The sequence below is a fragment of the Gekko japonicus genome, unplaced genomic scaffold (assembly GCF_001447785.1).
Source record: "Gekko japonicus isolate JY-2015 unplaced genomic scaffold, Gekko_japonicus_V1.1 scaffold1, whole genome shotgun sequence".
NCBI lineage: Eukaryota > Metazoa > Chordata > Lepidosauria > Squamata > Gekkonidae > Gekko > Gekko japonicus.
In genome coordinates, this window is record NW_015164181.1 from 3,654,459 (window position 1) to 3,661,930 (window position 7,472).

Below are 7,472 nucleotides of genomic sequence, written 5' to 3' on the forward strand. Positions count from 1 at the left end.
CCTCCCAATGTGAAATAAGGCAAGTGGCCCATCCTTGTGCATGAGCACACAGGCCCACTGACATTTTACAGGGGTGCAGTGCTGATGTACGCTACCCCATGCCCAGGCCCCAGCAAGTGAGCATGTGCCTGCATTTGCATCCATGTGCTCACACAGTGCACAGGGGATTGTATACAAGCATTGCAGACAAACATGCATACGAGAATATGCACCAAGCATGCATCATCTGAGCCACATAGCTGGGCATGGAGGAAGTTCGTGTACGTGGGGGGGGGGAGTTTGCATGTCTGCAGTGGAAGGGAGCCAGCCGTCCCATCTGCCAGCACGACAGAACCTTGGAGTGCCATCGGGCCTCACGCAGATCCACTTTGCAGTGTGGAGCGGAGGTCCGGGTAGAGCGGCGGGTTTTCTCCTTGCAAGAGGGGAAGGCCTCCGTTGAGAAGGAGGTTTACGTTCCTCTTTCTAAGCTCCGGTCCAAACGACCAGGGAGAAACCTCAAGGGTCTGCAACCACTAAATGGCTTTGAACTGAACATCTCCTGGATTTCAGGGCAATTCTCCATTTCCTGGCGTTACAAGGGGGGGGGATACAGAAAACCCACTGAAAAGTGCTGATTACGCAAAGGAGGAAGCAGCAGCAGAAGCAGCAGAAAACATCTCTAGGGATGGCCTGAGGTGGCTCTCATCAGGCTGGCAATGCAAGAGTCACCCAGAAGAGCTTGTCATGGGACCTTCAAATGCCTCCCCCCTCCCCCCCCCGCCGCTTCCCCTTCCATCTGCAGTTGCCAAACCTCTGCTTTCTTGTGGGGGGCCCAGATCCAGTTTACCAGCCACAGATCTTGAAGAGGACTCTGTGTGTGTGTGTGTGATGGAGGAAGGGAGGGAGGGGGTTAAATCTAGGACTAGCACCGGACCCCCTCCTCCACTCCAGTTCGGTCCATCAGTCCTACCACCCTCTCCTTCCAAATGCTGGAGGTGCAACGATTTCAACTTTGACCATCAGCTGATATCGCCCCCCCCTCCTCCAACTTCATTTGGGCCAAAGGACAGGTACGGTCGACATCTCACCTGTGCAGCTCTCCTGCCCCCCCCATACCCACCTGCTGCAAGGTGAAAAAGGTCTCCTCCCAACCTGCTCTGCAAACATTCCCCTGCCCCAAGCAATTCCACAACAACCCCCCCCCCCAGTCTTTTCTCTTACCTGGCAAGGATGAGAACGCCAAGGACAAACTCTCCCCGAGGCAAAGTCTCTTTTGCGGTGGACCCCAGATCCTTGGAGAAAACCGGGGGGTGCCCCAACAGGCTGTAGAGTTAGGAAGATATTCCATTCAGTAATCCCACCCTGTTCTTGGAGGAAGGGGGGTGTTGCTGAGCTCGGTGTCTTTGCAGAGGACCAGGGGATGCAGTCAAGGGATCTGGCGAAGAGAACTGTGGTGCTGGCGAGGGGGAGAAACGCTTTGCTGGACTAGGATGCTTTCTTTTGGAATCTGATCTCTCCTCTTCTGCTGTTTTTGTTTTTAGATACCAGCCGTCTTTCCTCTCCGTTTCTCTCTCTTCCTTAAGCATTGCAGCCTTGGCTGGGAAGACGAGGCGTGTGTATGTGTGTGTGTTGGGGAGGAAAGGGGGGGTGTAGGAAATCTGCCACCGATTGCAGGCGATCCACAGGGTCACAGAGCCTGACATGTTCATGAGAAAAGCAGGCCGGCCTTGGCTGGCTCATCTCTCCTGAGTTTATTTTTAGCAGGCAGGAGTGGCAAGGAGCAATAAGGCCCAGGGGGAAGCCGGACCGGCTGGGGGATGCTCTGGTGTGTCTTCATCATGTTACCAGAGGTTGCAACAGTGCATATGTTCCCATCAACAACTGGTCCAAGAGAGCATTGTCATGGCAGGGTTCAGAGCCGAGGGCCAGCTCTTCCCTTGCTGCCAGAGAGACTCGATGTTTCCTGTTCTGTTTAAAGAAGTCATTTGCATGACAGCCCTGCACAGCAATGGAGGATTCAGTGTTGCATTTGAACTGGGGAGACGAGAGTTCACATAAACACACGGACCTGCCTTATACGGAATCAGGCCATCCGTCCATCAAGGTCAGTATTGTCTACTCAGACTGGCAGCAGCTCTCCAGGGTCTCAGGCTGAGGTCTTTCACATCCTTCAAAAGGGAATTAGATAAGCATATGGAGCAGAGGTCCATCAGTGGCTATTAGCCACAAGGTATAGATAGGGACTCTGGGGCAAGTGATGCTCTGTCATCTTGGTGCTTGGGGGGGGGGGTCAACAGTGGGAGGGCTTCCAATGTCCTGGCCCCACTGGTGGACCTCCTGATGGCACCTGGTATTTCTGGCCACTGTGTGACACAGAGTGTTGGACTGGATGGGCCTTTGGCCTCATCCAACATTGGCGTCTCTTATGTTCTTATGTTCTTATCCCCTACCGCCAGATCCCTTTACTGGTGATGCCGGGTATTGAACTCAGGACCTTCTGCATGCCAAATCAGCGGCTCTACCACTGGGCTGTGGCCCCTCTCCTGCTAAGTCCCTACGTAGCCACAAAGGCACCACATGACTTTAGAGCCTCTCCCTCTCCCTCTACCCCCAAGCAACCTCACAGGGTTGCGTGAGGATATAACAAGGAGTGAAATTAATTATCATTCAAATAAAGGCCTAGGCGGGAGTTTATATTTATCCTGCCCTTTGTCCCGGGAGGTCAGGATGGTGTATGTTGTTCCCTCCTCCTCCATTTAACACTCACAACCACACAGTGAGAAATGTTAGGCTGAGAGAGAGAGAGTAATAGTTTTGATTACTGCATGGCACCGTGTGTAGAATAGCCAGGAGATCCTAAGATTGTCTGGCAGCCAAAAGTTCTAGCTCTTTTAGTGTTATACACCACTGGGTGGCGAGCTAGACTTCTTTTTGTGTGTGTGTTTTTAATGTGCATGTGTTTTTAATGTGCATGTGTTTTTAATGTGCATGTGTGTGTGCACCTGGAAGTCACTGCGATCTCTGCTGACTGACCCCTACTGGGGGCCTGGAGGATATTCAGAGATGTGGCTGAATAAAGCCTGCCCCCACCTCCCATCTCTGGTATTTCAATGAGACTCTCCCACTGCAATACTAGGCAGGGACGACCCTTCTTAGCTTCCGAGATCTGACAAGATCGGGCTTGCCTGGGCTATCCAGGTCAGGGCCTGCTAGCTTAGTTTTTAACTAAAGATACAAAACGATAGACCTTTCAGAGGTGGTTTGCCATTGCCTGCCTCTGCATCATGACCCTGGTATTCCTTGGTAGTCGCCCTTCCAAATACTAGCCAAAGCTGACCCTGCTTAGCTTCCGAGATCTGACCGGATTGGGCTAGCGTGGGCTGTCTAGGTCAGGGCTGAGAGAGAGTGACTGTCCCAGAATCAGCCAGCAAGCTTCCCAGCAGGCTGGGGATTCGAACCCGGTTCTCCCAGATTCTAGGCCAACACTTCTGTCCCTACACCAAGAGATAATGGATGCAACCTCCCACGAGGATTCTTAGTCCACACAATCTGGGCCACAAACACAGGGCTCCCTCTCACAACCAGACGAGAAAAGGAAAACACACACACACGGTTTGTAGAATAATAGTTCAGTCCAAAGTATTGCAGTCCTAAGCAGTGTTCTACCCTTCTGTCAATTGAAGCCAATAGCCCTTAAAGGGTATTGGATCACACAGCACTACCTCCCCATTTATAGCATTCAACCAGGCTCTGGAATTGACGGTCACCCACTGTGGTTCTTTATTAAGAGCAAAGTCAGCTTCCATTTTGCAACCCAGCTGTATTTGTTCACTGAGTGCATTTTTTTTATCCCGCAAGGAGGTCAGGGCAGTATAGTTTCCCCTCATCTGTTTCGTCCTCACAACAGCAGCCCTGCGAGGTAGGTCAGGCCGAGAGTCGCTGGCCCCTGGTCACCCAGTGAGCATCCACAGCAGAGTGGAGATGGGGGAACCTGGGCCTTCCGCCCTGACTGCCACCCCGTGCTGTGGTGGTTTTGACTTTGCAACCCTCTCATTTCTCACCCAGCCTCTAATTTTGCCTACAGAAAGCAGCACCCATGAGGAGGAAAGATATAAATTCATCAGTAAGCAACTAGATGTCCTTTTTGGTGCTCCCTGCAAAGTGGGAAGTAAGTCCTCTCCCCTTTGACTGCATGTTGTGTTCTCAGGATTGTTATTGGTACAATAATGTTTGTGATCTTCATGTGGCAAATACCCATTGCCTTATATTAGAAGAAGAGAAAAGATTTGATTTCTACCCCGCCCTTCACTACCCGAAGGAGTCTCAGAGCGGCTTACAGTCTCCTTCTCCTTCCTACAACAGACACCCCTGTGAGGTAGGTGGGGCTGAGAGAGCTCTTCCGAACTGCTCCTGAGAGAACAGCTCTGAAAGAACTGGTGACTGACCCAAGGTCACACCAGCAGCTGCATGTGGAGGAGTGGGGAATCAAACCCGGGTCTCCCAGACTACAGTTCATGCTCCTAACCACGACACCAAACTGTCTCTGGTAGGGTTGCCAACCTCCAGGTTTTCAACCAATCTCCAGGAGACAGAGATCAGTTCCCCTGGGGGAAAATGGCTGCTTTAGAAGGTGGACTCTGTGGCATTATTATACCCCACTGAGGGCCCTCCCCTCCCCAGGCTCCACCCCCCAAAACTCCAGGGATTTCCCAACCTGGAGCTGGCAACCCTGCTTGTAGTGCAGGGGTGCCCAACAAGCCTCCGACGGGCCGTTGCAGCCCTACCAAATTTTAATCATGACATGTTTGAATAAAAGTTTGTACAAAGTTTCAGTTGCAGGGAAAAGGAGGCAAGTGTTCTTAAAGATTTAAGAAACAAGGATTCTTGATGCCTTAGTGTTAACACCTTGTTAAAAAAACAAAAAGAAATTCAGACTTCTACAAACACCACATAATTAACCAGTGGAAATTACTGCCACTAGGAACAGCAGAGGGCAACCAGCTTAGATTGCTTTATGAAGTGTTTAGGGATGCCAGCCTCCAGGTGGGACCTGGGGATCCCCTGGAATTACAGCTCATCTCCAGACTACAGAGGTCTGTTCCCCTGGAGAAAACGGATGCTCCGGAGGGTGGATTCTATGGCATTATGTACCCCCACTGAGGTCCCTGTCCTCCCCAGGTTCCAGCCCCAAATCTCCAGGAGTTTCCCAACCTGGATCTGGCGATCCTGCCTTTCCATCCCCTGCTGGTGGTCAAGGGGGGACCTGGCAACCGCAGTGGAGACACATCCTGGGGGACAGGGCCATGCCATTGGCTAGTAGCCATGATGGCTCTGAATATGAGTTGTGTAAAGGGGAGAACAGGATGGAGATTTTGGCCTCTGTGGCCCCATTTAGCCGGCTATTGGGGGCATCTCCTAGCTTCAGAGGACGGCGGAAGACCGGAAGGCCTGGCGTGATCTGGTCCATGGGGTCGCGAAGAGTCGGACTCGACTGTGCGACTGAACGACAACAACCTAGCCACAAATGGAAACTGAGCCCGTCTAGGCCTTGGGTCTGATTCAGCAGGGCTCTTCTAGTGTTCTTCAGTAACTGGATGTATTTGCATGCAATAGTATGTTTGTGCTCTGCAACTGAGATGACCTTAGGAGTAGATAGCACCATCATCGTTGTGGTGATGGTGGGATCAATGAGGAAGGAATCACTTTATGAGACAGCATACAGTTCTGTGCCCTGTCCCAGATAGCCCAGGTTAGCCCTATCTCATCAGATCTTGGAAGCTAAGCAAGGGTTAGTCCTGGTTGGTGTTTGGATGGGAGATCCCCAAGGACGTCCAGGGTTGCAGGTAATTGCAAACCACCTCTGAATGTGTCTTGCTTTGAAAATCCCCAAGGGCTCACCATAAATCGGCTAAATCTTGATAGCACTCGCCACTTCTGTCTTCACTTTCTGGGAATAACCAGACCCTTTCAAAAGAAAGGGCAATTGCCTTGCACCGAACACAGGGGAGGGGACCACGTCACCACTGATAAACACTAGTAGATCGCCACTGGGTCTTCCACACAGTGATGATTCGCTGTGGTTTTCGTAGGACCACTGCAGCAGCCAAATCAGCTCAGCAGCAATACGGCTTCAACACGGTGGATTTCCTTGCCCTTGCTCTGCCCCAGCCCCCCCCCCCCCTTGGGAGGCCTTTTCAATGAGCCAGTGGTCAGTTCTGGCCCCACTGGTGGTCCTCCTGATGGCACCTGGGTTTTGGCCACTGTGTGACATAGAGTGTTGGACTGGATGGGCCATTGGCCTGCTCCAACGTTGGCTTCTCTTATGTTCTTAAGAGCAGCAGTCCATGAGTGGCTATTAGCCACGACCAATGCTCCCTCTAAGCTGTGGAGTCCTGTGAGCAAAAATTATACTTTGTGAGTTACTGGCATTAAAGTTGTGAGCAGGTGATTTGGCTACTGCATGAATTAGTTTGCTCTGGAGCCATCCTTCCTGAGCTAAGACAAAAATCTGTGAGCTGGAGGCTAAAAAACGGTGAGCTAGCTCACATTAACTCAGCTTAGAGGGAACACTGGCCACGACCAATGTTCCCTCTAAGCTGTGGAGTCTTGTGAGCAAGATTTATACTTTGTGAGCTACTGGCATTAAAGTTGTGAGCGAGTGATTCAGCTACTGCATAAATTAGTTTGTTCTGGAGCCTTCCTCCCTGAGCTAAGACAAAAATGCGTGAGCCAGAGGCTAAAAAACGGTGAGCTAGCTCACACTAACTCAGCTTAGAGGGAACACTGGCCACTGTTCCCTCTAAGCTGTGGAGTCTTGTGAGCAAGATTTCTACTTTGTGAGCTACTGGTATTAAAGTTGTGAGCGAGTGATTCAGCTACTGCATAAATTAGTTTGCTCTGGAGCCATCCTTCCTGAGCTAAGACAAAAATCTGTGAGCTGGAGGCTAAAGAACGGTGAGCTAGCTCACACTAACTCAGCTTAGAGGGAACACTGGTCACGAGTCTAGATGGACTGTCTCTGGGGCAGAGATAGTCTGTATTCTTGGTACTTGGGGGGGGGGCAACAGTGGGAGGGCTTCTGGAGTTCTGGCCCCACTGGTGGACTTCTTGTGTGACACAGAGTGCTGGACCGGATGGGCCATTGGCCTGATCCAACATGGTGTCCCTTATGTTCTTAAGGTCAGACTAGGCTCTGGAAGGTTCAGGTTTGAATCCCCACTCTTCTGCAGAAGCCTTAGGCCCGTCTCATGTGCCCAGGCTAACTTACCTCACAGGGTTGTTGTCAGGATAAAATGGAGAATAATGTAAACCTCTTTGCACCTCCATTGCGGGGAAAGGCAGGGTATAAATGGAGTAAATAAACAATGTTTTTAGATTGATAATTAATGTTATCATTGTAGTGTAAGAATGCCATAGCGTTCAGGCCCCTACTATGAGCTACTGATATTTTAAAATCCTGATGAATCCCTCAGGTGGGGGGGGGGGGGGGGGGC